Source organism: Bubalus kerabau, chromosome 1 (genome assembly GCF_029407905.1).
Source record: "Bubalus kerabau isolate K-KA32 ecotype Philippines breed swamp buffalo chromosome 1, PCC_UOA_SB_1v2, whole genome shotgun sequence".
Classification (NCBI taxonomy): domain Eukaryota; kingdom Metazoa; phylum Chordata; class Mammalia; order Artiodactyla; family Bovidae; genus Bubalus; species Bubalus kerabau.
Window position 1 is genome coordinate 181,773,012 of NC_073624.1, and position 16,312 is coordinate 181,789,323.

Here is a 16,312-nt window from a genome sequence, read left to right on the forward strand (position 1 = left end):
CCCGCCCATCTGCCTCAGCGTCCTCCTGGTTGGACAGATCCCAAAGCCCCGCCCCTTGTGCCTAAGTGACAACTTGCGGGAGGTGAGGTGAGGCCAGACCCCCGTGCCTGTCACTTTTGCTGCGTTGTTGTTATTGTTGTTGTGCTTAGTCACTCAGTCGTGTCCGACTGTTTGCGACCCCATGATAGAAGACTTTTTCCTGGATAAGATTGCTTTTAGTGTCTTCTGCAGCTCCTCCTGCACTGGGATTCCTGATTCAGTTTGAAGAAGGAGCAAGTACAGATAAGAGGATGGCCCAGGCCAGACCTGCCAGGAACAAGGTTTTTGAGTCCACCAGGGGTCAAGGGCTTGGTCTAAGGTTGTGTGGCTAGGCATGGAATGTGCTTCCTTTTAAGAAAAGCAGACACTTAAATGTGAACTCTCCTCTGCAGGAAAGGGGTCTGGTGCATTTTCATCTTTGGTCCTTGACTGCTCTGAGCCTTCTACCCATCCCTGCACCACCCCCACTCATTAGGTACTTAAGCTGAAGAATCCTAGAGCACTTGGATCTCTGTTAGGAGGTCCGAATCACTCAACCTTTGCTGGTGCCAATGTTGCAGGAGAAGCCAATTTTGACTCCATGTTAAAACTGTTTCTTTGACTTGCTTTTGTTATTATAGTCATACATAACGACAAGCCCTTGACCCCTGGAGGACTCAAAAACCTTGTTCCTGACAGGTCTGGCCTGAGCCATCTTCTTATCTGTATTTGCTCTTTCTTCAAATTGATACATAAGCTTCCCTGATGGCTCAGTTGGTGAAGAGTCTGCCTGCAATGTCAGAGACCCAGGTTCGATCCTTGGGTGGGGAGGACCCGCTGGAGAAGGAAATGGCAATCTACTCCAGTATTCTTGCCTGGAGAATTCCATGGACAGAGGAGCCTGGTTGGCTGCAGTCCACTGGGTCACAAAGAGTCGGACACTGAGTGACTAACACTTTCACTTTAAATGGCCTGCCTCAGACAACCCTGCCAAAGGACATTTGTTCAGATCACAGGGAGATAATCTGACTCTGTTGCCTGTGAAAAGAAGAGATTGACGCATTGCTTCCAAAGGCTAGCCATTCCCTGAGATGTTTTGCAAGACTGATGGCCCTTTTTGCTTTACTTCCTCATTGCCTCTCCCTCTCTATTCTGGCCTTTTGTTGTTTTTTAAAATTTTAATTGGAGGATAATTGCTTTACAATATTGTGCTGGTTTCTGCCATACATCAACATGAATCAGCCACAGGTATACATATGTGCCCTCCCTCTTGAACCTTCCTCCCATCTCTCACCCCCATCTCACCCCTCTAGGTTGTCACAGAACACTGGATTGAGCTCCCTGTATCACACAGCAAATTCCCACTGGCTATCTATTTTACATATTGTTGTTGTTCAGTTACTAAGTTGTGTCCCACTCTTTGCAAACCCACTGGTTGCCGCACAGCCAGGCTTCCCTGTCCTTCACTATCTCCAGCAGAGTTTGCTCAGACTCATGTTCATTGAGTCAGTGATGCATTCCAACCATCTCATCCTTTGTCAACCCCTTCCCCTCTTGCCCTCACTCTTTCCCAGCATCAGGGTCTTTTCCAATGAGTCTGCGCTTTGCATCGTGACCAAAGTATTGGAGCTTCAGCTTCAGCATCAGTCCTTCCAATGAATATTCAGGGTTGATTTCCTTTAGGATTGACTGGTTTGATCTCTTTGCTGTCCAAAGGACTCTCAAGAGTCTTCAGCCGGCCGGGTTGTGGGCTGTCTTGGGGTGAGAGGATCGTGGGCTGGTGGCCCGGCCTGGGCGCATCCCGGCGGTGGCAGCGGCGGTGCCTGGATGGCCGAGCGCCTGAGCCTTCCTCGCCGGCCGGAGCCTGCCCTTGACCCGCCTCTCCCCTTGTCCCTTCCTTCCCCCGCCCTGTCCCCTTCTCCGCCCCCCGGCAACGGAGGGCGGGGCATCCGTGTTCCCGTCCCGCCTCCTGGGTTTCTTCCTCTCCCCCGGACCCGCAGGTGACATTTCGCACGGGTGCGTGGAGGACGCGCTTGTGACTGGGGAGGGGGCGGCGGCGGGAGGAGGCGCTGGAAGGGGAGAGGGGGCACCCACTTCCTCCTGCTCGCCGGCTCCCTGGCCTGGGACCGCTTCTTGGTGTACTCGCACCCGCCCCCCCGCGCGGCCACCCTCCCTCTCCTCTCCCCAGCACCCCCGCCCGACTCCGCCGGCGCCCGCCCTCGCCCGGCACCGCCGGTCCGCTCGGCCCTCCGGGCCCACTCTCTAGCCGGCACCCCCGCCTCTCCCCCTACCCCGGGGCCAGGCTGGTTTCGGAAACTCCCTTACAGCAGCAGGCTGAAGCTAGGAGAAAGCAGTCAGTACTCTCACGGGGTTTTAAAACCCCCAAGGGCAAAGGAAGAGCTGCACTCCGAAGTCCAGATAGCCCCCAAACTCCAAAATCTCCCTTAGAAAAAACACGGTATGATACATCCCTTGGTCTGCTTACCAAGAAGTTCATTCAACTACTGAGCCAATCACCTGATGGGGGTCTCAGATCTGAACTAGGCAGGAGAGGTGCTGAAGGTGCAAGGGAAGGATTTATGACATCACCAAAGTCCTGGAAGGCATCCACCTCATTAAGAAGTCTGAAAACAAAGTGCAGTGGATGGGCTGCAGTCTATCTGAGGACAGGGGCATACTGGTCCAGTGTCAAGGCCTGTCAAAAGTGACCGAGCTCAGTCAGGAAGAGAAGAAATTAGATGAACTGATCCAAAGCTGCACCCTGGACCTCAAACTGTTAACGGAGGATTCAGAGAATCAAAGGTTAGCTTATGTTACATATCAGGATATTCGAAAAATTAGTGGCCTTAAAGACCAAACTGTTAATAGTTGTGAAAGCCCCTCCAGAAACATGACTTGAAGTGCCTGACCCAATAAAGAACCTATAAATACATTTGGCAAGTACCCAAGGACCCATTGAGGTTTATTTGTGTCCAGAAGAGACTGAAACACACAGTCCAATGAAAGCAAACAACCAGGACCACAAAGGGAATATCCCTAAGCCCACTTCCAAAGACTTGGCTTCAACCAACTCAGGACATAGTGATTGCTTGATTTCTATGACAAACCTTTCTCCTCTGGCCTCCCCCGCCAACCTTTTACAGCAGACTGAGGACCAAATTCCTTCCAATATAGAAGGACCATTTGTGAACTTACTGCCTCCCTTGCTCCAAGAGGACTATCTCCTAAGCCTCAAGGAGGAAGAAAACATCAACGATCTCTTTGATGCTTACGATTTGAAAAGCGTCTGCTGGTGGAAGACTTTATGTGTAGTTGATTATCCTTTGAGTGAACTCCTTTTATAAACCAATACCTTTTTATTATGAAACCAGAACATGTGTCATGCCGTGTTGTCCCTTCCTCCTTTCTTCCTCCAAGATAGTATCTTGAAGTAAACTACAGATTTCAGAACGAAGCTGACATTTTAATGAATTAAAAAACAAACAAACAACTGCCTATGAATGCACAGTTACAGGCTCCCTTTGGAAAGCCCTGCCTTGCCCCAGGTTCCAAAATCTCCTGGATGAGTCAAGAAGTGAGAAAATGTGCAATCAGGTGTCTCTCACCCGTCCTCTGCCTTCCCCTCCTGGATTGGCTTGCTGTGTCTGAGGGATGATGGGCTGTAGAATGGGGTCTGGCCACCTGGCCCATTCAAAAGCAGCAATTTTCCTTAATAGCATTTCAAGTCGTGCCTTCCTCGCAGAATGCGTGTCTTTGGGGTCTGCTAATTTGGGATGGAAACTGCAGGCACTGTAAACTTGAAGTCATGCAAAAGTATGAAATGGATTTCTTCAGCTCTTCTTAGGAATATTTAAATTACTCTCATACTCAGTTTAAGCCATGGACTGTGCGTACCACTCCGACGCCAAGAGATCTTCCACATCCTTTCAGATGAAGAAACTGTTCTCAAATATTCGTCCAGATACAGAGTTCTGCCCCTCTAAGCTGTTATGGAGTTTCCTGTCTCCATAAACCCCTCCCAGTCTCTTGCCCCTCTCGGGGGAGTTTGTTATTTCCTCGGGTCTGTCTTGTCGCAACAAAAATTTGAAGCAACAGAAGGACCAGTGTTACAGCTCCATGTTACAACTCAGTTTTGTTTAGAAAGTAAAGGAAAATACATCCTCCAGTTGTGAGGCATGCCAACCCAAAAGACCCAAAGAGAAGAGAGGCCCCCTGGCCCAATTTTGGCTCCCCTTTTCATGTTTTTTTCTCCTCCCCCTGAGCCTGCCCTACGTAAATTGGTCTAGCATGGAGGGCTGTTTGTTTTACCTGAGGTTCTCTCTCCCATCTTCCAACCTTCCTCTGTTCTATTTTAGTGGGCCTTTCCCTTCCTTGTCTTTTAGCCACCTCCATTCTGGACTTCTTTTTCCTATTTTGACTACCTAACACCCCCAATGTATTTGTAAGTTTGAAGTTTGTAGCAAGTGCCTACTTAGGAGTTCTTTGTGGATTGTTTTAATTTTTTTTTCTTTTTCTTTTTTTTAGCTGCCATTTAAGCATTCCTGTGGCACCCATCAACCATTTCAATATAATTGTTTACTTGGCAGAGGCTTCTCCTAATTCAAATTGTTTTAAGCAGAGGTAGAGAACCTCTACTGATCAGAGCATTTGTGATTTAAGGCTTAACAGCCTTGGGGAGAATCTTCACCCCATCTCACTTTCTTCCCCAGGAGGGGGTGCTCGGAGCGAGTGGAGCTCGCTGACAGGTGGGCAGCCCATTGGAGAGAACCAGGTCAGATGACGTCACAGCCCCAAGGAGCAGCAGGTGTGGATGGATCCCTTTGTCCCTTGGGCTTCCCAGCCCCCCTGTGACTGGAGAAAGGGCTCTTATACTGCATTCAGGGAGACCACTTCTCAGGATGGGGTCGGATGGAGAGGTCTTTGGGGAGAAGGACATCCCCTGTCGTAAGTAGCATGCTATCAGTGACACTTAGCTTCAGCCCTTGAGAGGAGGGAGCTCCCACTGTGTTGGGGGCTACAGGAGTCCTGGCCAGAACTCCCTGTTTCCCCTTCCACTGTGAAGGAGCAGGTTGGACCAAGAAAAGCTGGGGCTGTAGAAAAAAATGTAGGGCAGGATGCCAGGGCATCTCCCACTTAACTCTTCAGGAATGGCATCCCAAGTTGGAGGCTTCCTGACAGTGGCAAAATCGTACCAGTTGAGTCCAAGAATGGCTTTCCCATTGGCCAGGGGGGAGATGGCCATCTCCTGTTGGGAATGTGGCAGAGCACCTCACATCCATTCCTTGGATGCTAACGACTGTGGGAATGAGGGAGTCATATAAAAAATAAATAAATAAACCTCATCACAAAGAACAGTTGAGTTGAATCACTGTTGTGCCTGACATAGTGGGAGGCACATGGCAGGCACTCAGTTCAACAGGATGGGGGAAAAAATATACTGGGTTGGCCAAAATGTTCATTTGGGCTTTTCCATACCGTCTTACGGAATATCCCTTACTTATATCCCTTAGAAAAGTACAAAACAAACCCATGAAAGCCCAAGCTGATGACAGGCACTCCCCTCAGTGCCATCAGATCCTGAGTCACAGTAGAGGCTTCAGGGACCTCCGCTCCTGCCTCTGGATTTTCCCGTCAGGCCCTGTACTGTATGCCACTCGAGCTGCCATTATGCCTCCTGACAAAGCTGTGCTGAAAACAGATAGCCCTGAATATAGGACCCCCTCATTCAGATTCCCATTATGAATTGGAGCCTGTAAGTAGCACTCCAAGAGCTCAGCACAGCTGTGGAGAACCCCCTGAGACAAGATACAGCTGATTCTGGGACCCCCACCATAACCTACTTGCAGGAGGAGGGGGCCTCCCCTCTCCTAGGTCCCTAGCCAGGTGCCAGGTGATGAAGGAGGTCACCCCTTCCCAGACCCCTAGGCTCCCTGTGGGCTCCTTAGGATTCCCTGAGTGAAGAGCAAGGAGAGTTCATAGACTTCAGAATGATTATCTCCACATTCATACGTGATCCAGCTCTTCACGCCTTAGTTGGGATATTCTGCTGAAGGAGGGGACTCAAGGGTTCACAACAAACCCAACGTCAGCCTGTCGTCTTAGCCCTGACCAGCAGTTGGCTTGGACAGCATGTGTGTATAAACCCATGGGCAATCAATCGTCTAAGAGTTGATGATAAAAGAATTCTGGGAATTTCTTCCCTACCAGATACCCACGATGTACATCAAGGTAACACTTGTCTGTATATATACTGAGGCCTCGCCAGGACACTCGTATCCACATCAGAGCCCCAGGTACTGCTGATAGTAACCAAGGCACTCATTTCACTTCTCAGGACATCTGGTGGAACATGGCATTCAGTAGAGTTTTAACCTCTCTTCCAAGTCTCAGGGTTCAGGCCTCATAAGAGCACCATAATGGCTCATTGAAATAAATTTAAATCAGTTGAATGAAAGATAACCTTTTCCAGTTATCAGTCATCATCTGAGATGAATATTAATGCATCTGTCTTTATCTTTTTTTTTTTTCCTAATAGACTTATTTATGGCAGTTTTAAGTTTACAGAAAACTTGATGAGAAATTAAACAGAATTCCCACATAACCCCTGTGCCTCTGGATAGTTTGCCCTATTTTTAGTAATTTGTATGACTGTGGTATGTTTGTTACATTCAATGAGCTAATATTGATGCATTAAAATCTACATGTAAAATTGCTTTGATTCTGTGTGTTATGGGGTTGGCCAAAAAGTTCCTTTGGGTTTTTCCATAAGATGTTATCAAAAATCCAGATGAACTTTTGACCCACCCAATAAATGGTCTGGACTTTGATGTTAGGAAATAACATATCTTTCATTTCTGTATCTTGTACTTTCGCTCCTCTAAAAATCCCTTGTGCTCCACCTCTTATTTTCTCCCTCCCACCCCAAATCATTGGCAACCAAAGACCTTTCACTTTCTCATAGTGTTGTCATTTCCAGAAAGATATAATCACTTAGCAACCTTATTTTAAGGTTTCTCCATGTCTTTTTAGCTTGATACCTCATATCCTTTTATCACTGAACAATATTTCATTGAGTGGATGTTCTCATGATTATTTTCTCTATTGTTTATTGGAGGATATCTTGGTTACTTGTAAGGCTTGGCAATCATGAATAAAACTCTTATAAAAGTTCATAATTAGGTCTTTTATGAACCTAAGTTTCAGCTCATTTGGGGGAATAGAAAGGGACATGCTGGAGTGGGTGGAAAGAATGGGTTTAGTTTTAAGGAACTGCCTGTTTTCCAAACTAGGCATCAGTTCAGTTCAGTCACTCAGTCGTGTCCAACTCTTTGCAACCCCATGGACTGCAGCATGCCAGGCCTCCCTGTCCATCCCAACTCCCAGAGTTTACTCAAACTCATGTCCATTGAGTTGGTGATGCCATCCAACCTTCTCATCCTCTGTCATCCCCTTCTCCTCCCACCTTCAATCTTTCCTAATCAGGGTCTTTTCAAATGAGTCAGCTCTTCGAATCAGGTGGCCAAAGTATTGAAGTTTCAGCTTCAACATCAGCCTCTCCAACGAACACCCAGGACTGATCTCCTTTAGGATGGACTGATTGGATCTCCTTGCAGTCCAAGAGACTCTCAAGAGTCTTCTCCAACACCACAGTTCAAAAGCATCAATTCTTTGGTGCTCAGCTTTATTCACAGTCCAACTCTCACATCCATACATGACCACTGGAAAAACCATAGCCTTGACTAGACGGACATTTGTTGGCAAAGTAATGTCTCTGCTTTTGAATATGCTGTCTAGGTTGGTCATAACTTTTCTTCCAAGGAATAAGCATCTTTTAATTTCATGGCTGAAACTAGGCATATCATTTTACATTTCCACCAATAGTGAGTGAGGGTTCCTGTTACTGCACATTTTCTCTACTGTTCGGGGTTTGTTCTTGATGATTTGATTTGAGCCATAATAGTAAGTATCTAGTCATATCTCCGGAGAAAGCAATGGCACCCCACTCCAGTACTCTTGCCTGGAAAATCCCATGGATGGAGGAGCCTGGTAGGCTGCAGTCCATGGGGTCGCTAAGAGTCGGACACGACTGAGCGACTTCACTTTCACTTTTCACTTCCATGCATTGGAGAAGGAAATGGCAACCCACTCCAGTGTTCTTGCCTGGAGAATCCCAGGGACGGGGGAGCTTGGTGAGCTGCCGTCTATGGGGTCACACAGAGTCGGACACGACTGAAGCGATTTAGCAGCAGCAGCAGCAGTCATATCTCATTCTTCTTTTATTTGCAGAGACATTACTCGGAATGTCTGAAAGAAAAGGTGTGGCCTTGGGAGTTTTGACACAACCCCGAGGGCCTCGCCAGCAACCTATTGCTTATCTAAGCAGAGAATTAGATGTAATTTCATGCAAGTTGCCCCACTGCCTAAGAGTAATTGGGGCAGCGGCTTTATTAACACCTGAAGCTTTAAAAATAATTAATGGATGAAACCTTACTGTACTGACTTCTCATGATGTGACTGGAATCTTAAATTCTAAGGTTAATATTTGGATGACAGACAGTAGGCATCTTAAATATCAGTCACTGTTGTTAAAAGGACCACTAACTAAGCTTAAAGTTTGTGGAAATTTAAATCCTGCCACTTTCCTTTCTGAGAAGGAAAATGAAACACCTGATCACGATTGTTCCCAATTCCCAACTTTAAACTATGCAGCTCAGAAAGATCTAATGGACACCCCATTAGACAATCCTGACATGGAAATATTTACAGATGGCAGTTCTTTGTTTGGGATGGAGAGCGTAAAGCAGGTTACATCGTGGTGACTGCTGAACAGGTTTTAGAAGCAAAACCTCTCCCCCAGGGAACCAGTGCTCAGTTAGCGGAGCTTGTGGCTCTGACCCGAGCTCTAGAGTTAAGCAAAGGGCAGCGGGTAAATATCTACACAGATTCTAAGTGTGCTTATTTGACTTTACATGCTCATGCTGCAATATGGAAAGAAAGACAGTTTAAAACAGCAACAGGAGAACCTATTAAGCATTTCAGAGAGATTGAGAGACTTTTAACAGCTATATATTGTCCTAAAGAAGTAGCTGTTATGCATTGCAAAGGACACAACAGAGATGGGAGTAAAGTAGCTGAAGGTAATCAGCTGGCTGACTGTCAAGCCAGAAAAGCAGCACTTTACGAAACCCCTTCACTGCAGATGCTTTTGATCTGGACAGGTCCTGTGGAACAGGAAAAACCACAATATACTGAGGAAGAATTAGAAAGGTATGAGAAAAGAGGAGCTAAGATTACTGATAAAGGATGGTTACAGTCCGAGGATGGATGATTAATAATTCCTGAAAATGCTCAATGGAAAATTCTTAAGGGTTTACACCAGAGTTTTCATTTGGGTGCAGAGAGTACTTACCAGATGGCTTCTCGTTTGTTTGAAGGTAAAAATGTAATGAAAACTTTAAAGAACATTATCAAAAGGTGTGAGGTTTGTCAGAAAAATAACCCAAAGACTGAAAAGCTAGCAAAGTCTGGATTACAACGAAGTGGGAAGTATCCTGGAGAGGACTGGGAAATTGATTTTAATCATATGCCAAAAGCTAATGGATATTCTTGCTTACAAGTTTGGGTGGACACTCTTACTGGATGGATTGAGGCTTTTCCCTGTAGTAGTGAACAGGCTAAGGGGGTTATAAAGATTTTAATCCATGAAATTATCCCCAGGTTTGGGCTGCCATGGAGCCTTCAGAGTGACAATGGCTCCGCCTTTAAAGCTGCTGTAACTCAGGGGGTGTCTAAGGCTCTAGGAATAGAATATCACTTACACTGTTCCTGGAGACCCCAATCCTCAGGGAAGGTTGAAAAAGCTAATGACATTATCAAAAGACATCTGCTCAAATTAACCCAAGAGACGCAGGACAACTGGATTATAGTCCTACCCATAGCTTTGATGAGGGCTCGAACTGCCCCCCAAAAGGAGGGACTGTCCCCCTTTGAATGTATTTATGGAAGGCTTTTCTTATGCACAGACATTGTTATAGACCCTGAAGGCTTGGAATTAACTAGTTATGTAATTTAGCTCTCAGCTTTTCAACAGACGTTAACAGAACTCTGGGAGACGACTCCTGACCCAGCCTCTGAGTCAAGCAAGCCCCTATTTGAGCCAGGAACCAAGGTCCTCATAAATACATTGGGGTCTGGGGGCCCATCCCTTGAGCCCCTCTGGGAAGGCCCTTACTAGGTTATTCTTTCTTCTCCCACAGCTGTCAAAGTGCCAGGAATTGATTCGTGGGTACATCACACTCGAGTTAAGAGGTGGCACCCTGACCAGAACTAAGTGACTTCGTTTTATGTCTTTACTTTCTATGCTCTGACTTTATACTTTCAGATGGGCCTGATAATCTGTGTGAGCCTACTTCTGCTGACTCCAAAAATCCTGAGTCTGCCATTTGATCCTCAAGACAATGCCTTCCTGTCCTGGGCTCACTCCTATGCTGCATTCCACAGTCAGTCTAACTGCTGGGTCTGTGGAGCGCTCCCCTCATCATCAGTGGAAGGCTTCCTGTGGTGGACATCTCCACTTCAAGAAAAAGACTTTCTCCAAGTCTGCGAATACCTTCAACGACAATCGCATGTGATGCCTCTTCTTAAACTGATGACATCTAACAATCCTAAGATGGACTGATCTAACTATGGACATGACTTTTAATTTTGATTTTAACTTGTTTTAATGACTATTTTGCCTTGCACCTGTAACTGTGTAATTGGATTTGTTTCTAGTTGCATAAAGGCTTTTAAGTTACAAATGGTTGTCCAAGCTCCTATGAGTGCCAGAGCCTCTTCCAAATATTACTTGGGGCCCCTGGGTCAGAGACCCTCAATATGAGGGTTAGGAGAATATGTTGCCTCGCCCATTTAGGGACAATGCCCCTTATCAGCTTGGAAGCAGTTATGGAAAGAAAACGACACCCCTTTCCCCTAGCAACATAATTCTCCCAAAAGAAAAGGGGGGAATGAGAGAGTAATTTCCTAGGCAGGTTGATAAGAAGTCTAGGGGTCCCCAAGGAGAGAGGGGTCTGGAATTCTCAAGGAGGAAGAAAGGACAAACTTTTTTTCCCTCTACATTCCTTAGGATTATATAATAATAATGCATCCTGCTTGAAGACAGTCTCTGGAAAAAACCTTCTGGCTAATCCTGTTATCTTAAGGTGTAAATTATGGGAGTAGGTCTAGTGAGGTCTTTACAACCTCTAGACATTCTTTTGATTCACTGTAATGACTAATTAGAGAGTATATAACTCCATGGCTAACATTAGCAAGGGGGTACTGTTTCTGCCCCCTTCTGATGCCTATGTCAGAAGCTTTCTCTATCTCCTTTATACTTTAATAAAACTTTATTACACAAAAGCTCTGAGTGATCAAGCCTCGTCTCTGGCCCTGGATTGAATTCTTCTCCTCCGGAGGCCAAGAATCCCAGCGTCTTTGCGTGGTTCAACAACAACTTTTCACAGTAGTAAAGAATCCACCTGCCAATGCAGGAGATTCGGGTTCGATCCCTGGCTGGAAATACCCCCTGGAGGAGGAAACCCACTGCAATATTCTTGCCTGGGAAATCCTATGGACAGAGCCTGGCAGGCTATACACGTCATGCAGAGTGTCAGACACAACTGAGCAACGGAGTACGCATCATAAAACATATTGCTCTCCTGGGAAAAGATCAAAATTCAAACTTCAAAGTATGATTTCTACTTAATTCATATTGCTTTCATACCATTGTAAAGTTGAAAAATTATAAGTTAAAGCATCATAAGTTGGGGGCAGTTGATAGATAGCCTTTTTTTGTTTGTTTGTTTCCCCCTTGTTGTTTTTGTTAGAAAGGAATTTGTAAAATTTTTTATGGTCTGTGGTTTTATATCTGTTAAATATTTAAAGGATTAAATCTTGAAGTGATTTCCTATGTAGAAAAGTTTAATTTCAAAAAGCAAAAACTAGGGACTTCCTTAGTAATCCAGGGGCTAAGACTTTGAGTTTCCAATGTAGGGGGCCTGGGTTCGAGCCCAGGTCAGGGAACTAGATCACACATGCATAACTAAGACACAGTGCAGCCAAATAAATAAATATTAAAAAAATTAAAATAAAAAGCAAAAGCTAATTAAAAATAATGATTAATCATAAGAAAATACAGCATATGTAAATTTCTTTTCTTATTTTCACTAAGTAATGCATGGGAAGGTTGAATCAAAAAACAATTTTTTAAAAAATTCCCAATATAGGAAACTTGTGGTGTTGGAGAAGACTCTTGATGATCCCTTGGGCTGCAAGGAGATTCAACCAGTCCATCCTAGAGGAAATCAGTCCTGAATATTCATTGGAAGGACTGATACTGAAACTGAAACTCCAGTACTTTGGCTACCTGATGCGAAGAACTGACTCATTTGAAAAGAGCCTGATGCTGGGAAAGATTGAAGGCGGGAGGAGAAGAGGATGACAGAGGATGATATGGTTGGATGGCATCACCGACTCAATGCACATAAGTAAACTCCAGGAGTTGGTGATGGACAGGGAGGCCTGGTGTGCTGCAGTCCATGGGGATGCAAAGAGTCAGACACGACTCAGTGACTGAACTGAAGATAGGAAACTAACCTACATATCCTGCTCTATTTTGCTCTTATTTCAGCCACCCTAGAGTAGGAAATGGCAACCCACTCCCAGTATTCTTGCCTGGAGAATTCCATGGACAGAGGATCCTGGTGGGCTACAGTCCACGGGGTCGCAAAGAGTTGGAGACAACTGAGTGAATAACCCTTTGAAATAAGCAGTTTGATTACTTCCCGATTTCATTTTGTTAGTGTTTCCTTGTATAAAAACAAACCAATGCAAATGCTTACTGGGTTTGTTCTCATAATGAGCTGTCAGGGGTTCACATATTTGATGTTTGCCTAGTATTCTTGCCTGGAAAATCAAATGGATGGAGGAGCCTGGTAGGCTACAGTCCATGGGGTTGCAAAGAGTCGGACACGACTGAGTGACTTCACTTTCTTTCTTTCTAGTACTAAAAGTTAAGCCTCACCCCTCCCTTTTATCCTAGTGCTTCTTACCCGGACAGGCTGATAAGAAAGCCTGGAGGCTCTTGCTTTGTGAGCTGCTGTTTGCTGGGGAGCTTTTCCTATGCCCTGTGCTGGCTGCCCCTGTATAGCATGGTTGACCCCACCAAGCCTGAGTTCTACATACAGAGGACACCGAGTTGGAAGTTTTGGTAATTCCTTATCTTTTTTGAGTAGGAGTATGGGAATTAGGTCTTTGTTAAAATAGTGCTCAGTCGATGTGTTGGCTGGAACCTGCCTGTGTCTTTAAGTAAAAATGTAATTGAGGCTGGGATTGCCTGCTCTTAGGAGAGGAAAAGCCTGATTACACCCTGTGAAGGAGGTGAGCCCTTCAGATGGTCACTGCTTAAAGAACAGTTATTTCAGAGAAAAAGCATTTGGAAAAGGTGGCCACTAGGTGGCAGGCTGAGGCCACGCCTAATAGCAGAGGGCTCAGTCAGTCAAGTCAGGCACAGTCACTGTCCTGTCTGATTCTTTGTGACCTTATGGACTGTAGCCCGCTAGGCTCCTCTGTCCATGAGATTCTCCAGACAAGAATACTGGAGTGGGTTGCCATTTCCTCCTCCAGGGAATCTTCCTGAGCCAGGAATCGTACCTGCATCTCCCATGTCTCCTGCTTTGCAGGCAGATTCTTTACCTGTGAGCCACTGGGAAAGCCCTTCACTAGGACCTTTAGGTATCTCTGCTGCTGCCCCGGCCTCTACTGCAACAAAGCTCCTGACCCTCTGAGTTAGGGGGACAAAACACATATCCGGCAAAGGGATTAGTTCAAACCAGTTTAGGCCTGGGGTGCTTAAACTCTATAAAATAACCAGTCATCATGGAGGAGGTTTCTGATCCCAATGACACTAGTTTGCACCTCTAACGTTTATGAATGCCAGGGGAGAGAGGACACACTCTTTTCTAAGTATATCTTGGGACTTAACACATTATTGGGGCTTCCCTGGTACCTCAGCTGGTAAAGAATCTGCCTGCAATGCGGGAGACCTGGGTTTGATCCCTGGGTTGGGAAGATCCCCTGGAGGAGGGCATGGGAACCCACTCTAGTATTCTTGCTTGGAGAATCCCCATGGACAGGGGAGCCCAGCAGGCTGTAGTCCATTGGGTCGCAAAGTGTCAGACACGACTGAGCAACTAAGTACAGCACACACACAGCACAACACATTATTGACCAGGGTATTCTTGCAGAAACTAACACGTGTGGCATTAATACTTCTCGAGTCAATAGTGTGTTAAATTTTAATCTAGGGAAGAACAGGAGAGAAGGAACAAAAGGAAAAAGATACTGGAAAAGGTCCACAATTTTCCAGTTGGAAATACAAAACGCACTAAAAGAAGTTACAGGAGTTTCCCTGGTGGCACAGTGGTTAAGACTGCGCTCCCAATATGTGTGTGTGTGTGTGTGTGTGTGTGTGTATGTGTGTATTGGGGAGGGTAGGCTGGGTTAGACCCCTGGTCAGAGAACTAGATCCTGCATGCCACAACTAAGACCCTGCATAGCCAAACAGATTTCTTTTTTTAAAAATAAGAATTTACATAGCTTTTAGAAAGGACAGTCCTTACCTTTTGGATCTCAGAATGTAGGTTTTTTTGTTTGTTTGTTTGTTTCCTTTGTTTGGTTTTATTATGTTTTTTAGCTGCAGCCTGCAGGATCTTAGTTCCCCAACCAGGGATCAAACCCATACCCCTGCACTGGGATCGCAGTCTTAACCACTGGACCACCAGGCAAGTCCCTAACAACTTAGGTTTGGAATCGGTGTTACTGTCTCCTATAATGAAAGAATTTACAAACCTTCCTACAGTTACTCACTGCAAAGTCTTGTATTTGTTCTACTTAAATTTATACTGCATGATCTTAGAGGAATTGCTGAATATAATATAGAGGACATATTGGTATACTTTAGAACTCTGCCTGTCCTTATGATCACAGTGCCCATTGTTGTAAAATATCCAGTAGTGAGCAGGAAAGCTCTGAACCAGTAAATCATACAAATTAAGTTCTTGCTACTTCCAAATTGCCTTCACAAAATGAAATTCCATGGTCCTTATGCCTTAGTTAAATTAGTGGTATGGTCCAGTACAAGTTAAAAAGGGCCTTTGAGGATTGAAAACTGTTGTGAGAAACCTTTAATTTCGGGATTATATAAATTTGCAATTATCCCCAGTGCTTCTACTTTGAACAGCCTCATTTGACCTGTTCTTAAGCCTAGAAAGAGTTACAGACACCTCACAGCGGAATGCCACGGTCTTGAGGCTGCTGTCCTACCAAGTAAACCCCTTATTCCCAGTCTCCAACGTTGTGGAAATGACTGACTCCATCCACTCAGCAGCTGCTCAACATTCTGCTTTCACAGGTTTGGCTAAGTCTGTTCTGTTCAGTGTCTATTTCAGCAGCCCTCATCTGCATTTGGCCTTCTCCTCTGAAGGGACATGGATAACTTTACCTGGTTACCCTGGGGGAACCTCAGCACCGTTGCCACTGCACGCAGCCTCAGCGGGCAGGGTCTGTGCTGCATCCACTTTGTGCCATGAGCAGAGGGGTGCCGTGCCATTAGTGACATCTCTTCTGAGGAAGTTCATTTGACATTTAGGACGTACGATATTGAAAAAGGAGGGTTTTTAAAAAGTGGATGGGCATTGCTTTGAACATATGAGGCCTTTCCTCAAGGAACTTCACTCATATTGATATTTTTTATTTTCTTATAACCAGCAGTGCCAGATAATCAGACAGGTTTCTGACCATAGGTAATATTTATAGGCTCCTTCCTCCAGAAAACAAACAAACAAATAGACAAACATATGAGGCCTGCTGCTGCTGCTAAGTCGCTTCAGATCAGATCAGATCAGATCAGTCGCTCAGTCATGTCTGACTCTTTGCGCTTCAGTCGTGTCCAACTCTGTGTGACCCCATAGACGGCAGCCCACCAGGCTCCCCCATCCCTGGGATTCTCCAGGCAAGAATACTGGAGTGGGTTGCCATTTCCTTCTCCAATGCATGAAAGTGAAAAGTGAAAGTGAAGTTGCTCAGTCGTGTCTGACCCTCAGCAACCCCATGGACTGCAGCCTACCAGGCTCCTCCATCCATGGGATTTTCCAGGCAAGAGTACTGGAGTGGGGTGCCATTGGACATCCTTTAATGGATGCATTAAAAAAAATAAATAAACAGAAGGCCTTCCCCTTCCTGATACCATGAAGAA

At 45.5% G+C, this 16,312-nt stretch overlaps 1 pseudogene; it reads left to right on the forward strand.

Moving 5' to 3' along the window:
• The first annotated feature begins 1,845 nt into the window (after window positions 1-1,845).
• Window positions 1,846-3,334, forward strand: LOC129622813 (transcription factor E2F3-like; annotated as a pseudogene).
• Window positions 3,335-16,312: the final 12,978 nt, after the last annotated feature.